This window comes from Chelon labrosus, assembly GCF_963514085.1.
Source record: "Chelon labrosus genome assembly, chromosome: 11".
NCBI lineage: Eukaryota > Metazoa > Chordata > Actinopteri > Mugiliformes > Mugilidae > Chelon > Chelon labrosus.
In genome coordinates this window covers 8,457,426-8,479,187 of record NC_140344.1, presented here as the reverse complement: position 1 = coordinate 8,479,187, position 21,762 = coordinate 8,457,426, and the positions used below count along the sequence as shown (strand labels likewise).

General features: G+C 41.3%; 1 protein-coding gene across 2 annotated transcripts in view; it reads right to left on the bottom strand.

Annotated features, from left to right (window-relative positions):
* peak1 (pseudopodium-enriched atypical kinase 1) overlaps positions 1-21,762 on the bottom strand; it is a 110,671-nt gene that overhangs the window by 40,369 nt on the left and 48,540 nt on the right. For both annotated transcript variants that reach the window (XM_084555659.1, XM_084555660.1), the window contains one exon: positions 13,806-13,882. The gene's annotated coding sequence lies outside the window, so the exon portion shown is untranslated. The remainder of the gene's footprint in view (positions 1-13,805; positions 13,883-21,762) is intronic.

Genomic DNA, 21,762 nt, shown 5'->3' with positions numbered 1-21,762 from the left:
CTATGCCTTTCCACCAATCCCTCTGATTCCTCAAGTACTGCAGAGGGTCCTCCAGCAGGGCCACAAGCTGCTGTTGGTAGCCCCCTTCTGGCCGGGGAGGACATGGTTTCCTCTGCTGCACAGGCTCTGCCGCAGCTCACCCTGGCGTCTCCCCGACAGGATGGATCTCCTGTCTCAGTTAGGGGGCCGGATTTGGCATCCCGACCCTCAGCGCCTGCAGCTTTGGGTTTGGCCACTGCAGGGCCCGACCCGCTGCTGACAGGGTGTTCGGACACTGTCCAACATACCATACTGAATGCTAGGGCGCCTTCTACCCGGTTGCAGTATGAGAACAGGTGGCGGCTGTTTTCTGTATGGTGTTCGAGCAGGGGTGAGGACCCCGTGCACTGTACAATTCCGAAAATTCTGGAGTTTTTACAGTCACTTTTGGATGGCGGACGGTCCCCGGCTACTCTGAGGGTATACGTGGCAGCCATTTCCTCTCGACATGCCCGGGTTGATGGCAACACCGTGGGGGGCCAAAGACTCGTGTCACTTTTTCTAAAGGGAGCCTTGAGGTTAAGACCCCCACAGGCACAGAGAGCTCCAGCATGGGATCTGCCCCTGGTGCTGGACGCTTTGTGTCTGCCTCCTTTTGAGCCCCTGGCGCAGGCGGAGCCGAAGTGGGTGTCTGCTAAGACTGCTTTTCTCCTCGCCATCACTTCAGCGAAGCGTGTTGGGGAGCTACATGCTCTCTCTGTGAGTGATTCATGTCTGAGATGGAACTCAGATGGCTCGGGTGTCACTCTGTGGCCGAATACGGCTTTTCTTCCCAAGGTTCTGTCATCGTCGAACCTTAACCGACCTATCCACCTGGCACAGTTTATTCCCCCTGCAGGGGAGGACGGGTTAGGACTGTTGTGCCCTGTGCGGGCTCTGAGAGTCTATGTATCTTTGACCGCAAGCATGAGACGGTCAGAACAGCTGTTCCTTTGTCATGGTGGTCCTAGGAAAGGCTGCGCTCTCTCCAAACAGCGATTGTCGCACTGGGTTGTGGATGTCATTACCCAGGCATATAGACACAGTGGTCGCCCCCCGCCATCTGGGGTGAGGTGCCACTCTACTAGGGCTGTCTCTACATCATGGGCGGCTCTGAGAGGCGTGCCCCTGCAGGACATCTGTGATGCAGCATCGTGGGCATCACCAACTACCTTCTCCAGATTCTATCGGGTGAATGTGGCCACTCCCCATCCGCTGGGTGTGGCCCTGTTGCCCACCTCTACTGCCTCCTCTCATTGAGGTATGTATTGGCATTCCTCGTGACTTTGTCGTTATGGGTCATCCAGTGCTGAAGCACCGCCTCTGGCGGTCAGTAAGGATGAAATAGAACGAGAGTTACGTATGTAACTACGGTTCTATGAATCCTGGATGACCACCAGAGCGTTCTGTCACTCAGAATCCTTGTGGTTTCGCGAGAAGATTCTGCAGGAACAGATCCTCTGATGTCACCGGAAGATATAGGTTAGCCGGTGTCATCGGGGGTCACAGGTGACTCTGTTGGTATAAACACTCGACCTGCGCATGCGCGAGATGGAGACATTCAGTGCTGAAGCACCGCCTCTGGCGGTCATCCAGGATTCATAGAACCGTAGTTACATACGTAACTCTCGTTTTATTAACTCCAACCACCAAACATTCACTGAAAATGTTTTAGCCACATTACTTTGCAAATGTCTCTGCAGGACCTCATTTATTATACATATTTTGGGTGGATTTCAAATTAATTCCTCTCCAGTTTCATTTAATTGTTTTGGGCAAACCAGTCAAGCTAGGGTGTTAGGAAAATTCTAACTTCTGATGGAATATCATCAATTTTATAATTTCCTGTAACGATTTGTCCAAATTAAACCTTTCCATGTGTAAGGAAAGGCCATTTGTTGAAAACAGCTGCCTTACTCTGCAACAACAATAAATCTGAGGGCTCACCTGCTGCCAGTGAGGAAAGGGAGACGCCAGAAACGAGTGGAGAGTCTGTACAAACATTCTGATACGTAACAGCACTCACTGGAACATTTTACTCTCTTTACTTATACTCTTGCATGTGTATTAATATGTCCACTAGACTAATTATCTAATCATTTTTCCCTTTGGAGACTTAACTGAAGTATATAGAGGAATATTTTATCCATCATTGTTTTTTTTTTCAGTTTAACAGTTGCCGGCAGCAAGACATTCACACATTCAAACCAGCGACTTAAATATCAAATCCAACATAAAAGGAGGATTTCTTTTTTTAATTTAAGGACAAAACACAATGTGACTGACCACAAGAGAATAGAAGTCATCATCAACACAAATGTAAGGGTCTACCTCACACAGTTATATCATCCACATGCAAAGCATGTAAATTCCTGATGACATTTAAAGGACAACATTTCCACAAGAGACAAACTACTGAATAGAAGGAGAAGATAAAAAGATTAATCTGAGGATACTGAGACATACAGTGCCAATGAACGAGGGAATACTACAGGAAACACTGAGAGATCAGACAGCTAAAAGGGACAACACTGACCACTGAAAAGAATGAGACATGGAGAGACTGAGATGTAAAGAAGTGAGACATCAGAACCACGGCCAGAAAGCTCGCATTCAAATTTCAAATCAGGTTCTTCTACTCTCACATCTCCACAGAGAGGCAATGTTTTTCCCCCCGAGAACAGACAGTATGTCGAGAACCGGAGCTCATTTCCCACGCAGAGCACGTTCATCGAGAGGGAGTGGGAGCACACTGAGCCTGGTACATAATAGTGGAATAAGTGAGGCTGAAAGCTGAAGCCACAAGGAGATGGGATATGGGATTTTCTGCCGCTTTATAGCGCAGAGCTTGAACGATAAGACAGGCGTGGCAGCGGGATAGACAAGAGCAGAATAGATATGAAATAGGAACGGGACTGGAGCGCAAGAAGCTGGGAAGTCGGAGAAAGCTGTGGAGGCAGTTTGTTTGTTAAGGCAACAGTAAGCTAGTGTCTGCCACCACAAATTGGGTAAAGAAGAGCACAGCGTTATATATGTTACTTGGCATAGAAGCAAGCTTTAATGTGGGCGACGCCATACTTCACCAGATCACTTTTTGCCTCAGGTCTGTGTAGCTTCCATCGAGCAGCTAACTACAATGGTAAACAGTTTAGAAAAAGTGGTTTCATTTGAAAGAAGCAAACACCTGCTTTTCTTTTCAATTAATTTGTGCACCTTTGTCCTTTGAGAGGCCAAAATAATAATGAGGAAATGTCAAAATAAAATATACCCAATACCAACACTAAATTAGACCTAACTTTGGCAATTTGGTCCATGGCAACTTCTGGATGGAGATGTCAGCTGAATGAATGTCACGTTAGATTATATAATGTATGGTACAAAACATTTTTTTTTCTTTGATAGACCAACATTCCCAATAAGGATTTTTACTTCAGGCGGTTATGGACTCTACTCCAGTTTCTTGTTACTTTTCAACTGCTGTATAACTCTGCAATTAGGGAACATAAGCTAATATGTTTTCTTCTGTCTTAGTATAAATCATTTTGACAGGTCATCCCAGAGATATCAAATGCAGCTGCAGTTGGGAGTACAACTAGCGTAAGTAAAGGCTCTGAGCAACAGTTCAGCACTTTGGTGAAGGGCACTCCGACAGCGGTAAATGATGTGCAGGCTCCACTTGCCGCCTTTCCTTCAGATTTTCTAAGCTCATCCGGGGATTTGAAGTGATGACCTTCAAGCATCTCCCCCAGCTATTCAAGCACCGTCTCCCTAAAGTATAGTTAGTTGTGCCAGTGGCTAATCTGTTCACTTAGTCATGGGTGCTGCTGGAACGTAACAAGTTTGTCTCACTGTGACAGGCTCTGCTTTCAAAACAAATAGAAGGCAGTACAGGTCCAGTAATGTGGACTTGTTGGCTAGAGACATGCATGAAATTGTGAAATTGCGGGTATATGCACACATACTCTAAGTGTTGGCACATGCAAACCAGCTTTCAGTTTCAGATACACCCCCCCCCCCCCCCCCCCCCCCCCAAGTCATGGCTGACTTGTTCCACATAATTGTCAATTTCTACCAAATCTGAGCTAGTGTCTACCGAGGGATGCTGTCAAAATGACTCCACTGTGTGTCACTCCAGATTCAAGGAGCTTTTCTGCAAGCATGACTCTCATTCGCAGCTCAGTTGAACATGTGTTTGAGAAGAACCAAGTATTCAGCTGACAAAAATGCATTCTCGTGTTTATAAAGTTAGACGTCCAATGGACTGAACATTAGCCTTAAAAGTAAAAGGTCCCCTCAGCCAACTTTTTGGTTTGTTGAGACAGATCGTAGAAACCATACCGAGGCATGAACAATAACCAAGAATTTTAACTGTTAACAGTCTGCTTCAGTCTACTATAAAGTCATTTTCTTTTGGCAATTAGAGTGTCAATAAATCTCACTGTGTGTATTATGAACTAATAAATTCATAAGATTAACAGAGTGGCATTGATTATTAAACTAGGTCTTCTTTGCAGTCTTTATGAGAGAGATGTCTATGTTCACCAGTATTGACTGAAGACACGCCAGCAGAATAAAAAGATGGATTCTCACAGTGAGTGGTGAATTCCATTAAAACGATATGTTTCATATAACAGATAAATGGACAACCATTACAAGCAGACAGTTTGCATTTAAAATTTATTAGCTTAAGAGACTCATGCGTCTTGACGACACTAATTTGGTTACACACCGATGAAGCAGTAAATCATAAAATTAAAGTTCACGTACAGAAGGCTGCAGAGGGAAAAACAATCTAGAAGAAACGAACACAACTCACACACATCAAAGCAAAAAAAGTCTAACTACAGACTTCACTCCTTAGTTATGTACCAACAAATGAGTTGTAGTGAGCGATGTGGCATGTAATCTATGGACTTCCCAAAGGACTACTTTTACAAACAAGACTGAGTTGACAACATGCAGACCACCAACAGAGCCAGACAAAAGAAAGGAGGAGTATGGGAAAGGCTTCAGTTTATCGTCATCATTTCAGCTGCAGCATTTTCATAGCCAGTTGAGAATACTAACAGGAATTTTAATAACTTTCTTATCGCCGATAATCGATAAATGTGGCAGTCAAGAAACAATCTTACCACAGCTAACGACATATCCTGGAACTCTTAGCATAAAATCCCATAAAAAAAAAAACATGCTTGTATATTAGAAACAGGACAAACAACCTTACAAGACAAAAATAACTCTTTAGTTTAGTTAGTTATGTGCCACAGCCATTGATCTAACTCCTGCCTTCCACAGAGAAGGAAAGAGAGAGAGAGATACAGTACACAATGGGGTAAAATGGTGTTATTGTGTTGTGTTCAAATTAAAGGTACTGTGTAGCTCTTTTGTCTCCCCATCCTGGCAGTGAGAGCAAGTACACAAACACTATAGTCCCTTAGTCCACCTATTCTTTCAGCTCTCTTTAACAGAGAAAAGACACAGTAATCTGTGTTTGTCCTTGCTGTCGAATACTTTCTTTTTAAACTGTACACCTTTGAACAAAGTTTATTTATTCATTTATTTTTATCTGGAGCCTCAGAAACGTTTCTTGAATGCTTTGTTAGATATTGTCAATCATTGAACTGCTGCAATGATCAATCCAGACATTTCAAGGAAGAGGTTAACATGTGACCACAAATGCCCAGATCAGTTGAACTGGACATTAAACAGACTTTACCATGCCACCTCCCTAAAAAAACTCTGTGTCATGTACTACTCTGCCCATGTGTGTTTTATGTGTGAAATAGCAACTCTGGACAATGTTTGGGCCTGCTTCTCCAGACATTGTCTGGAGTTATGTATGAAAAAGTCTCTAGATTCTATTTTATTATTCCTGTGAGTGAGAAAGTATGAATTCATAGAACCAAAGTTACATCTGTAACTCCTGTTTCTCGGTCACACTCCTAGTTGCTGAACAGTTCTATCTCTAAATTAGCTAACTAAAGTAAAACCCTTCGATACTGCTGTGCCAGTGCAAGAATGTGGCCACTCCAGTACGCTATGAAATACAGACTGAGTAACCTGGCACAGATGAGGTTAACCATGTATGGACTCATGTGGCAAGGGCTTCAATGTGATGGATGTTGAGTCCTGCAGTACAGCCTTAAATATATAAAAACCCACTGTTGCAGTGTGTAATTTGCAAAAACATCTGAATCGATGATATAAAAAAAAATGAGTACAATACCATGACGTATAATATGGACTTGAAAAATGCTCAAGACATGGTTTCCTTTGTGGATTTGTCTTTAGAGCATTCATGCTGCATCAAGAGTTCATCCATATTGATGAAACACGAGACGGACTGAGTGAAATGGACTGAATCCACTATGATGTACTAAGTGGCTAGACGGCTGGCTTTCTGTCTGGCTGAAAGGTAGTGGGGTCTTGACCGCTTGTGTGCATTTTGTAGATGACTTTATGAGCATGTGTGAGAGAGAGTTAGCCTGCGTACACAAAGGTAAAATAGGTTCATGAGTTGTGACAAATGTGATTCTGATTCCTGTGCTTCAGTAGGAGATTAGAACAGTCATGCCTCTAATCCAACAGGCAATGCTAACAATCAGTGGGCATAGAGCTGCCGCTGTAGTTCTGTCCTTGTCAGCGAAACACTATTGTTTTTAGAACACACAGTTGTCCCATGTGTGGCAGCTAAATGTGAGCTTTAAATGAATGGTGGGGGTGCTGTTTTTGAGTCTGAGAAAACCTGCATTGTTTAATCAGAACTCATCTTTGAGTCAGGTCTCAAGTCTTCCCACAGTAACCAAACTAGAAAACATGGGCTGCACAAGTGTTGACAGACAGCACAGAGTAATGAGACAACCAAATCACCTCATTATAAGCTCACCTCCCACAGCTGATGCACTTGACAGATTTGACTTGGAACAGCCAATGTAAAAACATGTCTGGTATTGTTAAAATAATGTCCTCGCTGCAGTCGTGAGGCTCAGTCAGTATCCACTGGGAGTTCCGGCTGCCTTAGTCTCCGTTACAGCAGTTTAGCTGCAGTACAACCAGCAGAGATCCCGGCTGTACGCCCTTTGCTTTCAGCAATTTTGTGTTTTTAAGTAAGACATGTCTGACACAACACCTGTGAAAACAGCAACGACAAAAACTACAAATAAAACTTGTTTTCCAAGTTAACTGTGCATATCTGAACACGCAGCAATACGTGTGAAACATAGAAACCCATTTTTAACCCTTAAGCTGAGTGTAAGTTATTAAACAACCATCAGAAGACACACTGAATAAAATCTTTAAAAAGCTGACTACGTAATATTTTAATATATTACAGAGATTGGATGTAATGTGAATTACAGACTTCTAATGCTGTATTATTTTATTTTGCAGATGCACTCTGTGGATAAGCTAGGGTTAAAGAACCCAGGAGCTGTTGCGGTAAGAAGGAGCACATTCAGGTATTCAAGTGAGACAAACACCAAGAGGGAGAGTGTGAGCAGAAGAAACTCAATGACAAAGAGTGGGAGAGAGCAAAACCAAAAAAAAAAAAAAAAAGAGGAGGAGGGAAAAGGGAAAGCAAAAACATTCCAGTGCAGTGTTTGGTGTTGTGCAAGCTCTGGGAGAGTTGTTGAAGTCTAGCCTGGGAAAGAGCCAGAGCGGGTCCCTGGGGACGCCGACCCGCTGGCCTCCAGACAAACACCAGCAAAAAAAAAAAAAAAGGCAGAGCAGACATAGCCAGATGTGTGGGCGTGCATAATGTGCGCAAAACGAGCACACACATTTAATGGCAGCGCTGCAAAGAAATACAGTTTCTTTCCAAAATTCCATATTGGACATTTGGAAAATGGGATAACTGCTAAAAGAGAGATTCATTATGTAACATCAGTGAGGTTGTAACAGCTCTGAAGTCTATATCAGATTGTTAATGGTGCTAAGATAGAGAAATAAATAATCAAATCTAAGTATATACTGTCACTGCATTCCTATATACCATCTACAGTATATGTCTGATGGTTATTTGAAAAGCCAATCAAAGACATATAAGACCATGTTCCACTGACACAAATGCAAGGCTCCTCTTGTAGCTCTGCTTACACACATTTGTATTTGTATAACGTCTACCTGATCACATAAATTCTGAACACGAATAAAATGTTCCTTACATACCAGGAAAATCAGAGTGTGTGCTGCCTCAGGTTTCACAAGGTACTTGTCTCATGGAGCAGGTAAAAATGTGTAACTTGATATCGCCCCACATGAGCGATTCTACTTCTTCACGTTTTGGAAAGGAAAAAACTCAACTGTCCCAAGTCATGTGCTAATATAACACTGCTCTAGAATTTCTCAGTCAGAGCAGAATTACAGAGAACACACAAAAAAGAAGCATTTAACCTAGACCACAGACAAAACAGACGGAAGGACACTGGTATCCGGATGTTGCTCAATCGTGGGTCAAACATGATAACTTTCTAAACGCAACTGGAGACTGAAAAGGCAGAAAAGAATTATAAGATGTTTAAAAGTGACAGTCAAGGGAAAATGAGGGCATGCACACATACCACGTCTAGAAAATACACACACAAAAGCTGAAACGTCCAAAAACCCGAATTACTTGCGCAATATCGCAGAAGGTTTATATCAATGCACAATCTGATTGTAGGGCTATAAATAACAAGCATGTCATTGCATTTTTTTTTCTCTCCCTCTCTCACAGTTTTCTCTTCTCTCCGTCTTCCACCCACACACCCACACTGCCAAACAGCACACACACTCTCATTCACTCTCGTATTCACTCACACTCCCCACACTCTGGTGTAAAACTGACACCATGATTAGGAAGGGGCAGGTTGGTGAGGACTGTGGAGAGCTCGGGAAAACACACCACCATTCTGCCTCCTCTCCCTCTGCCCTGCAGAACAAAGGCTCATTTGGCACCAGGAAACATGGAGGGTAGCATCGCACTGAGAGCTGGATTTTCCAGGGGTGTGCAGTGAGCTCCAATCAGCTGGGATCACAGAAGATTTTGTCCTCAAGCTTTAACATCACACTCACAAAACACTTGCCAGTCGCTTGCGCTAGCATAGGTAGTCTCTCGAGGCAAGGCAGGAACCGTGTTAACTTCCTGTGATTGATGGTAGTGCGTTAGCAACTTCCATATTAGATATAATGTTTACACTTCATATTGTCCAGTCAACAAGTTCACACAATGCACAATGATGATGAGAAAACGGGTGATTTAAGGCGACATTAACAAGCTGGATCCCTGGTATTGTAGCAACGGTGAAGGACTGAAGCTACAGCAAGAATTTAAAGTTATGAATGTAACTAGGGTTCTAGGAATTCACAGTCTCTGCCAGTCAGGAAGAATGAGACAGAACCTGAGAAGTGTCCAAGGAAAGTTTCTGATGACGAGAAGGATTAGAGTCTAAAAAACACTGTCATAAGAGAGGACAAACACAGACCAACCATTGGAAAATACTCTCAACACCAGAGAAGGGGACACGAGTTCTGCACTGTAGCTTTTAACTTCTTAGCTTTCTTTACAAAAACATAGCTAACAAATTCCCAAGTCCTGACAAAAAAATAAATAAACTTGGCGAGAGGAGTTAATCTGTTTTAAACCACTCAAACAACAACACAAAATGTGATCACGTCTTTGTCATGCTGGCCCCTAGCATGTGGAATTGACTTCCTAAAAACATTAGGACAGCTGTTTCTCTGGACAGTTTTAAGCAGCTTTTAAAGACTCACTTATTTAAACAAGGATTTTCTTAGATCACCATGACCATATTGTATTTCGTTATGTTGTCTTTCCTCTAGACTGTCTTGAGTTGTGGAGTTATGCTTTAACATAGTCTTATGTGTTTTGCTTGTAACTTGTTTCTCTCTTTGACAATTCTGTTTTGTTTAGTTTTTTCCACTTTGTAACTCCATATATATATATAAGGTAAAGTAAACTGCTTTTAAAAGCCTTACCAGAAACGGGGGCTTTGGCTATGTGCATTAAACAGGTGCACTGCTTCGTCAAATGAAACAAAGTAGTTTATTTGTTTGGTCCCTGTTTAACTACAAATCTTGATTTTGAATTTAAATACAAAATGTACAATATTTCAGAATACAAATGTACAGTACACAGTAAGAAGATACTACAACCTCACATATTAGGATGTAATATGGCTGAAAATTATTTAGCTTCACACTTCAATATTCAGCACCAGCCCTATGCAGGCTGTAATTAATTTTTCCTTCTGAGAAAGGGGCATAAGAATATATCGGGTATATGTATAGGAAGCTACCAAAAGAAGGAAACAGCCCCAAGACAAGAATGAAGCTGCTGGAAAAAAAACACTGTCCTACTTTCTTCAAAGAACAATTGTCTGTTTCTGCTATAGTGCTCAACTCTGGGAGAAAGGAGAAGGAGGGAACAGATTTGATAACAGCTCCCAATTACCACCAATAAAAAGAAACTGTGTTTCTGTGAGTGTAGAAATTCTTTTCCTTTTCCCATGGTGGTTTTGGGCTGTGTTTGGCTGATGGTAATAGGGGACAGGCTTATTCCACTAATGACTTAACTATGGCTTTGTCTGTTTCTCTCCTGCTATCTGTGCTCTCTGGAGAATGGCTAGGCTAATCCAAATATCTGGCTCCAGTCTGGAAAGAATTCACAGCTGTGTCACTATGCTACGTGATTTCAGGGAGTTTATTCCAAAATGTGACAGACTATGGTGAAAAGAAATCAATCTGGGATGGTAGAAGAGATAATAAAATCATTGTACTCCTTAATGAGTTTCTATTTAATATCAATGACTCATTTCCATACTTTAAACTTTCTCTTGGTGGAAGGTGTTGAGTGGAGTGAGCCCTCAGAAACAACAGCTGGCATCAAGAGCTTGGAAGCTAATACTGCATCATCCAATTACAGTGAACACAACACCATCCCTGCTCTTTACTGCCAAGTGCAAAACAAACCAGCAGCAGCAGAAACTAATGGATACTGGAGAAGGCAGAGGCAGCCAGAGAGTGCTAATGCCATCCTGCGCCACTATGGCTTTAAGGTGAAATGCACTGGGGACGAAGGCGAGTAGCAGCCTGTGGCTCAAATGCTTTGAGAGAGAGAGAGAGCGTATGTATGTTTTGCACAGCAGCTCGCACAAGGTACAGCACCTCTACCTTTGCCTGAACAAGCATTTCATTCCCTGTGCCACCTCCTATCAGTCTGAGTTAACCAGTGTTTGCTGCTTACTACATGAATGGAGGTACAAAAAAAGTCATTTCTGCATTAATATTGCAATTTCCACATGTTTAATCATCAGTTCCTTGTTGTGAATTTATCCCATCTGCAACATTTCGCAATCTATGAACTTCCAAAACCTAATTTTATCCTCACAATTTTGACTAGACTTCATTTCCCTCCAACAGTCCACAGATTCATATTGCCAAACCCATTATCATGTCATTTTCCCCCAACACAGTGTACGTGTAACTTCAAAGCCTTAAAGCAAAACACCAAGGGAAAGCAAACATTACAGACAAAACTAAAGGGAAGACTGTTGTGTGGTATTTCTTTGTAAAAGGTCAAGTATAGCACATGAATTGTTGTTATTATACACACACAGTAACATCTGTGGTGGGAGACCGAGCACATGCAAATAGAGCAGGACCCAAACCTGCTGAGACTCAACAACACAGATGGCTGCTTTTTACCCAGCTGGCGCTGAGACATAAGGAAACAGAGATCATTAGTGGGATAATAAGTGCATGACAATGTTAGCCAAGGTAAGTTATCAACAAATCCTTATAATTAGTTTAAAAAAAAAAAAAAAAAGTATACCTCTGGATGTCTACTTAACGAAGAAATGCTCAAGAATCGAAGCACGGCACAAAGTTTGATACTGACATAGGATCAACAGCCAATTTGAGTAAATGTAACCAAATAACTAGGGGATACTAATTGAACTCCTCTGAGCTGTGTTTTAGTGCTAATTTCTGGTTTTATAGAACTGAAAGTCTCAGGCTCACTGCTCTCATCGGTGCTTTGTTGAAAAAGCCCTAATTAACCAACTGTAACTGCCCAGTGCCAAACATCAGAAACACACAGCAACCAGATGGCAAACATAATGGAGCATTTAGCTGCTCAAGGACCAGCGTCTGTGGAGACCAAAACAGAACCAAAAGGAGAGTGAATGTTGAATTAAAACTCATCACGTGGTCAGAAACACAGCCTGATGTACCAATGACTCAATTCTTATCAGTGTATAAGTCAAAGTTTAAGTTTAAATATTATATTATATAATGAAATTACCAAATAAAATTATTATTTATATAAATGATGAAATACTTTGTGGAGATGGAATGCCCTCCTGCATGATTTTCTGTGAACACATCGCTTTAACTAAACATATGATGAATGTTTGGAGTATGATAGTGCAAGACTGTACCTATTATAAGTGTATATACACAGATCACTAGTTAGTAAATAACACTTGTTAACTGCTTATCAGGCAGTGGGTGCGACATATAAGACAGCAGGTGAACATTTTGCTCTCAAACAAGAAAAAATGGGCAAGTGAAAAGATTTGAGTGACTCTGACAAGGACCAGATAGTGATGGCTAAACGACTGGGTCAGAGCATCTCCAAAACTCCAGCTCTTATGAAGTTGTTCCCTTGCTGCAGTTCCAAGTATCGATCTAAAGTGGTCCAAGGAAGGAAAAGTGTCAAACCGGCAACAGGGTCGTGGGCAGTCAAGGCTCAGGTGTAGTGGTGTAGCATGACTTTGTTAGATGCCCATTCTTGATGGTGGGATGTCCCTTCTAACTGGGTAAATTAATCTGTGTCTCTCAGCACATTTTAAATCTGAGTTTAAAGCACGCACCTGCAAGAAGTGCACATGAAATCATAACTGATTTGGAAGCCAGTCCCCATCTAATAGGAAACCTGGGGCCTACATTGCTCATATGAGAACGGTCACTCAGTGATGTAGCTGTAGAAACATCTTTTATCAAGCAGTTTAAGTCATGGATGATTTTGGATTATGATTTTATATGCTAGGAGGAGAAGACCCCGGCAGACACAAATTATTATTAAAGCATGAAGAATATTTATATTTATATATATATATATATCTTCAGCCATGCCTTGAGGGGGTCTTTATGCTTACCAAAACATGATATTGAAACTGTTATTTACATAATGTACCACAGCATGCATTAGCTGCAGTGCATCTCTTCAGCACCTTTGAACACTTTGCCCAAAGGCAGTTAAGAATCCATTTTTTCCAGTAAACTCTCCAAATACTACAGCAGCTGTTATTCATATCTTAAATTATAAATCTAAAACGGATAGTGGGTAACCATGCGCTAATCTACCTCCATGGGTAGCCTGCAATGCATGCAGCTGTAATCATTATCAAGTTATAAGTTGGAGACACTGAACGAAAACACAAGGTTTTGTTTTTAAAAAGCCAGTATTGCAATACTAACACCTGAATAAGGTGAGAAGGTGTAGAGAGCTGTATCAGCAGAGTAGTGAACACAATGTGAGAGACTAACACCATGACTTAAGCCTAGGGGAAGTAAACAGACTTCGCTGGTAACAACTTTTTAGAGTGACAAAACAGTAACATAACTCCAGAACGGAGGCAGATACTGAAGACGACAAACTAGGGGGCTGATAGTTTACTTATTCAAGTGTGCGTGCTGCAATGGGTAACCTAACAACCAAGACAAAGGCATGACAAAAACGCAGATGGACAAACAGTAACAAACACACTGAACACGAGTGAACTCACAGTGTAATGAATCAAGCAGGAGTACCAGCAGCCATGGGGTCCCAGCTGGGGAAGCAGAGAACACCTACCGCCGGACCCTAGAGATGACAGAGACAGAAGGACAAGAAGGCAGCGAGGAGAGAGGAAGGGGTGATAGAAAGGGAAGCAGAGAAAGATGGAGGGGGAGAAGGGGAGAGAGGAGAGCATTTTGTTACTTTGCCTGAGGCAGATCTAAGAACATCGAGGCTCACTCAAGGCATTGTTCTTCTGACACAACATTACAGAACAGATATCAGATTTACTGGTACACTGATCACACAGGCAAAGTCATCTAAAAGCAACACACACTTTACTACACAAACGAACACTACTTCATGCATTTAAACTTATTTCGGTTTTAAGTAGCCCCGAGGCCTTGTCCTTGGCAGCAATCTTTATTCTCATCCTACACTATTTTGAATAATAAAATGAGTAAACAGTACAGGATGAAGAGCCTGAATACTTGCTGCGGGTAATAAATATAGCTGGTTTATAATGTTTAGTGGATACACGCCAGTACTTGCATACAGCACTGTTCAAATGTGGACAGATGTTTGTAATTTTGTGAGTTTGGATGTTTCTAGGGTGAGCAAAGTTTTTTTAGATGCACATAGATTCACATTAGATGCACATTCCTGTGAGCAACTCTATAACAGTTGCATCATTACACAGCTATGGGATTCAGTGTTACTTTTAGCACTTCATGATCTGTCCAGAGATGCTGTTCATCCAAAACACAACCAAGACACAATAAAACGCATTATAAAATACTTAAGCTGAACCCTGACACCGTCAAGACATTTTTTTTAGAAGGCACAACACACTGTCAAATTTTACATGGTTAAATATGTACACAGTACATGAATTGGAAGGATGCAAGGATCTATCTGGTCCTGGTGTCCAATGTGCTCAAAATAAACTGGACAGAAACTGCTCTGCTAATCCATTTGGTGGATTTAATGCCAACTGTGAAAGGAAGACATATTCTCTGTCAGTGAAATGAAACTGCTCAGCCCATTTCTGGATTCAATCCTCTTTTTGCTGAAGGATCTGCTAGATGTGCTGCATTGGACATTAATAGGGTGGATCCATGAGTGTTGCTATGCAACCAAGGAAAACTGAAGAAAATGATGCAAAACCATCTAACTACATTAAGGATTCCATCTTAAAAACAGGTCTGCATTAATGAGTCTGAGGACGGGTAAAAATAACCACAGTCATTTCGGAAGCCTTGAGTTTTTTTAAGAACCTATTTATTCACTTCACTAGGATGAAAAAAGAAAAAGAAAATGCTTGGAAATTGCGTTGTGATAAAACTGTTGGCACATTATGGAGCTTATATTCTGAATAAACGTGTGGGCACCACCCACTGATGTTCCTAACAAAATCCTAAACTCCACACCAGTCTTTTAGAAGTGAAGATGGATGAATGGTGAAACGTCTTCAGGAGAACGCATCAAGTCCAGCTGTCTTTGTTTTGGAATATGAATAAACGTGGCTCGCTTTCAAAATCATACCTTTGTGTGCAAGATTCCTCTGCACTCATGTCGGTCACGGTTGGGTTATGATTATAATTTTATCCCGAGATCTCAGGATATGGTGCTGCTACAGTAGAGTCCTGCAGGGCAAATATCTCTAGCAAATTGATTTACTTTTCACTTTAAAACACTGACTTGTAAGTAAAACTAAAGGCAAAAGCAATGACCCCAACTGTTGCATAGGTCCACTGGAGTTTACAAAGCTACTATGTGATTGCTGCTTGCAGATTAACCCCAACATAAAATAAGTATTTTAGAAAATACTGGTTAGTCCTCAGACAACATTTAATTGGCCAATTAAAAATAAAGCCTTCCCCACACCTGTTCATGCATGGCCCTACAGGTTACCTAAGAAGGTCAGCTGGAGTAACTAGCGAAATGTCTTAAACGATGTAGAACATTAGCACAACTACTGAATAACTTTTTTATTTTACCACCTCTCTGTGATGAGGCATTCCTCTTCAGAAGCTGCTACATGTCAGTGGTACACAGTCTGTCTTTCACATATCGGCAAATTAAAACCAAAGTTGTGCTGTTTGCAGGTGCCGTCGCACCAACGTTCCTGCCTTGTGAACTCTGTTGACCACAATCCCTCTCACCTCGTAAACAACAGCTGGTTTCAGGAGTCCATCTGCCACCAGTAAATTCCCTTCCACGGTGCTCACAGCTCAAACATACTATTGGTTTGTCTCCTCTGAGGGGGCGCACTTCCAGCGACACCATGAGCGTGTGTTGCTGCTTTTACACTTATAATAACAGTTTGAATTTTCGACCGGCACACACACAGCAGTAAACCGGCTTTTAACTGACTGTCTGAGTGCTTTTTTTTCAAAGCATGACTGGATCGAAAATAAATGTAGTGATTACTGCTATGGCTGTAGTCTGAAAAGCATATTCAATATCTAGTGTGGATGTGAGGGGATTTATGTTTCCAGCTGGTCTTTTAACTCAGACTGTTTGCTCACTGCAATAAAAAGCTGTTAAACTTTTGTGTCACTCGTGAAGGCAACCGTCAAAGGACAAAACATGCTCAATCGATTAGACTGGAATATATTTGGAAATATTAACATGTGAGTGTGTTGTTTGTTGTGAGTGTAGTCTGGTCTTTGTTTGGCTCCGTCTTGGAATAATTAGCACGGATTTGGCATCTTTGTAGTTTTTCTGAAAGATCTTCACCTGACCTGCCTGATAACCTTCACCTTCCTTAGACAACGACCAACACCTTAAAGCATACTTTGCTGACTCACTCTCGTTAACAACAACCGCACAGAGGCTGAACCAACAGCTTCAAGTTCAAACAACAAATGGCGCCTACTGGAAAGCCGGATCAAGATATAATGACTCTAAAAATCCGACAATTTATCAGTTGCACACATTGTTTTCAAGCAAACCATACCAAGCAGTCACATGCAGTAAGCTGAATAGGGGTTGCCTGTGTTGTTTGGAGGATAATCAATGAGGCATCTACACAATCTGCACACTGTCAACCTTCCTAAACTTGCTCAACGGCATTTCAGCAGCACAGCATGAACCAAAACAACACTGAACCCAAAGTACTAAACAGCTATTTATCTCGACAGGTTTGACTGCTATCTTCCACTAAATGGAAGGGATTGCACTGTCTTCAAGTGTGAAGCCTGTGTTTTTCTTAAATATGGTGTGTTCAATATAGTATGAGTCTGCGGTTGAGAACAAAGATGCACAGGAAGCTTTTACACAACAACAAGGCTCAACAGAAGACCACAGACAAATCATCACTTGAAATCCTGAGCTTAGCGGCAGAGTCGACACCACACTGACAACGAAACTGTGACTAACAGTAAACACACAGGTCAGTTCTACTGAGCAGTCCATATCAGTGAGCAGGCAGGTTTGTATCGTCTCCTATAACATCTTTACTGTGTCATTCTGCTCCATCTTTCCTTTGTCTCCATAACAACCATCTCCAAACTACTCTGGATTTTTAGTGACAGACTTGGTGATAGCGGTGGTGAGCAGGGCTCCACAGTAATAACTACTACTGCTGCTCCACATTTCAGGTTACAAATATAGAAGAGATATAGTTGGAAGAATCTCTCATTTGTGAGAGAAAACATCAATTCTGCATACCTGGTAATTTAAGTTTGTACAAACTGTACTGGCATTTTATTGATTAATGCCATTTAGAGTACCAACAATAACCTAATAGCATCTATTTTCGTCAAGACTGAAACTTCAAGGCTTTGAAGGTCTTATGACCTCAGAATATGTGTTTCTGTTTAACAGTGTTTGCTAAAGACAGCAATGACAGCAGACCATAATAACCACAGCAAATTCAGACAAGTCCTTCCAAGATAATTACTGCTGATTAATGGGAATTTCATAAATAACAACCCAGGCTTTACAGAATATTACAATGCAGAAGACGGTCTTCTGAAGATTAAAAACGATTTTCTGTCATCAGTTGAGGCTGATGAGCCTTGTAGTTTGGTATATCCAAAACACGTTTAAGAAAGGCAAGGGACCAGTGGGAAGTTGAGGTTTAAATAGGAACATTTGTGGGTGAAGCCCATCAGAAACTTGCTTGACTTGTTTCTGTTAACTGGCACGACTAGTGTCCATTAACGGCTAGATACTTACCTGTCATTGAGGGAGGGACTGTATGTCCCTGTTCTCTTTCCCTATGATTGGTGCTGTAATCATCAATTATACGTTTTTTTTAGATATACCATGACCCGGATGACTGACAACCTTCACAGACATACTTGTTGTCTTCACAAATAGTAGAGCAGCATTTGATACAGAAGAAGACCATTCTATACAGGAATGGGTATCACTACTGATGATTCGCTTCTGAGTCAAAACTTCCCAATATTCAAGATTCAGTTAGAAATATTCAGTTTCAAAAATGGTTCCAGAGATTTGTGGTAGTTCCACAATGTTTCATCTCTGGTTGGCACATCTTGCATACAGCTTTGCTTTTGTCCAGCTCTTCTCTGTCCTCATACTTTTCAAATCCAAAATGCTGCCACACATCAGCTTTCAGACTTGACAGTGCTCACAGCATGAAGAATGTTTTGGATCTCCCTCACACGTGGATCACACGTAATCTTGTTGCATGGTCTTGCAAGACCAGTCATGTGAAACCAGTCTCATGAGAGCGCAGTGACAAGACGCACAAGGAAAGGATGCACGAAATGGCATATAGATTAGTAGATAGATCAGTAACCAATGACAGAAACAAGTCTACATGGAGTCGGAGCAGCTGACGGTGTTGTCAAGCAATGTTAAACATACTAGCCCTCAAAGCTAACATTAGCTAGACATATGTTAAATGTGACCTCCAGTTCTGAATGAACTGTCTTTAAGCCTCTTGCTTTGTTTTTCTTTTTCTTTTTGTGTTTCTCAGTGAGAAGTATTCCAAAGTTACAGCAAGTTTCTCTTCTTGTCCTACTGCTTCTTCTTCTTTTGGTTTGACCGGTAGTTAGCAAACAAGCCGGCAGGTGTTCCCTGGAGATCACCAGGCGTGGTGCATTCAAAGTATCATCAAAGCAATATCCTGTACTGTACTACACTGCTACACATTTTTTTAATCCCATTGCGAGAGATTAGAGAGCAGAATATCTGTAAAGTTTCTCCTGAAGTGTGTTGCAACTTGAATTCAAAATCAGGTATGACTTTAAAACTCTCGTAGCCTGAGCCCAATTTAATGCTCAAGGTATAACTTTTAGTGGGAGCTATAATGACTGACAGCTTTCAGTCCAAAGACATCCAGCCTGCTTTTATTTTAATTAGTGTATCTAGGCTATATTATGAGCATTTTATTTTAACATTTTTAACTAAGGCAAAAAGACTTTAAAAGAGACACACTAAAAGCCCCGAGCCAGAAAACAATACACATACTGTATGTCTAACCAAACCTCCTACATTTAAAACATGCAACAAATTTCCTGTGGTGACTCTTAATCACTTTTCTTTTAAAATCAATGCCAACAACATGAAGCTGCCCTAGGCACTAATCATGCCTCGGAGTCATCTTGATTAATTATGGGTATGGAGAAAGATTTCTCACATTATCCATATTTAAAACTGCATTTTGGCAACACCCTTTTATCGCAACAAGCCTGTGGCGATTCAAGCTTAACATTACAATTCACTGTGCAGATCAGTTAGAGAGGCTATTTTAACACATATACCAAAAAAGATGCCGTCTGTACGAGCTAACCCTTTATAGGACACATATTGAATTCAAAATTTCAATCCTACAGTGTTATTGTGACATTTTTCAAGTGCTGGTTCAGGCACTTATTAACATACACATTATCACATTAGACAACATTAGGCCACTTCTGCATGTAAAGCAGTTCCGCTCAGCATTCATGCAGAGGTGGACCTTGCAGACCACATTTGACCTGAGAATGATGCCTTGATCTTCACTGGTTGGCCTCGAGAAAACCACATGCTTCTTGACCTCATTGAGAGGCACCGGGGCGCAATTTAAAATGTGTGTGGAAGTTACCAAATATGGTTCCTCAGCCCATAAAGGGTTGAGATCCTAGATGAGACCCCAGGAGTATTAAAGACATGTTTTAAACATAAGTATCAAGCCAAATACTACGTTCGTAAATTATTTACAACCAAGTTGCAACATCCGGGGCTGAAAATCTAAGCCAAAGCAGGAGTACCAAAAACTGCCGTTCTTCAAAGATGGGTGCCATCACATGTTGCTAGCTGTCAGCTAAGGCATCGCCTGCCAGCCTACCTCAGCTTCACTCCTGCGGCACTTTGATTCCCATTTCGTATTAGCTTGCATTTAGGTGGAGTCAGGCTCTCTCTGCCAAGATGACAACCGACAGAGCCACCACACTAAGCTTCAAGGTGTTACTTCAGGAAGCCTTTGGTTGACGTCATGAAGCATTTGTATCCATTTATATCCAGTCCATGCGTTACATGTACCACATGACTATGACAGTACTACAACACAACATTGTATCAGCTTCATTAGGCCATAGTTAAAGTACAGTGGTTGCGGTCCACAGATATGTGTTTTAAACGTAGAAGCTTGAAGGTTGGCCTGGATTATTATTATTATCTGGAGTGTACCAAAACAATTGAATAACACAAATTGAAAAAATACAGCAAGGTAAAAGGGTATACTGATAACACAAGGCCAACTCCAACTTCTTCAGGTGCTGCTCTCTCTTTAGTGCTTTTGACTGTAACAATAAGGATTTTCCCAAAGATTTCTAATCTCTAGTGCAAGTAGTGGTGGTTTCATGTAACAAAATAAAGTCTAGACATGTGAAGATAAGCTCAATAGCTCACCAGAAAAAAAAGCTCTAATCCTTCTAGGTTGAACGCCATGCTTTTAGGTCATCTGCAAGCTGAATGACCTCAGTCTGAATCACTCATGATGCATATCCACTGGCCAACACAAAGATATGTAAAGAAATAAAGACCCTGTTGACTCACAGCTAACACCCTGCAGGGAGACATGGACTGAATTGCAAACAAGAACTTAACACATATCGTCAAACAGTCTCTCTGTGTTCAAAGCTTACAGCATCAGCTAACATAAAAATGTGTGTGCATTGTGTCTTCCTGCTTAGTGCTGATTAGAAAGAAATGTGCTGGAAGGCGGGTGGGCTTATCCAATATACATGCAACAAAATAGTCACAGATAAATCACCAGTCAAAATGTACGACTGCGCTCCAAACTTTTCTACTTGACATTTGAGCAAACAAAAAAGAAGGGTTACCAAACGAGTCACTCCCCCACATCAGTCTCAGTGTACAACTGTCTCTTTCACACTCAGGTTCCATTACTACGGTTTGCTTTAATCATGTAAAAATCCAATTATATTATTTGGAATTTCTGAGCAGACAGTGAAGGATTGCGTCGAAAATACAAAGAGCAGGCTCAGGGTGCAAAAAACAGTTCCTGTAACCAGATGAACATTCTCTTTTGAGCATTTTTAAGCTGAATAAGCTGCTCCAAGAAAATTCAATATTCACAGTGATGACAAAAAATAAGCACCTGCAAAGAACTAAACAGCGCAACAAAACATTAATTTCAATCTTTGACTCGTAAAAAAAGGTTACAGAATTACAAGAATAGTTTATTTTTAGCAGGGGCAGCTCTCATTAATAAACGCTGCAGTAAATGTGCCAGAGATAGGCAAGTGGCACAAGCATTTCTGAGTAATGAACTGCTCTTCCAAACTACTGAACTGCTCAGCTAAGTTAGATGCAGCTACTGCACTGTATAAAGAGCTCTCATTAAAATGTGAGCCAGCTTGTCGAAAGCCACACATCCTGCTTAATTAGAGGGTGTCCTGTCAGAGCAGAAAGTCCCCTCTCAAAACACTTGACACCGAAACAGGCATGGTAATGATGCATACACTGGCTTGTGACTCAACTCT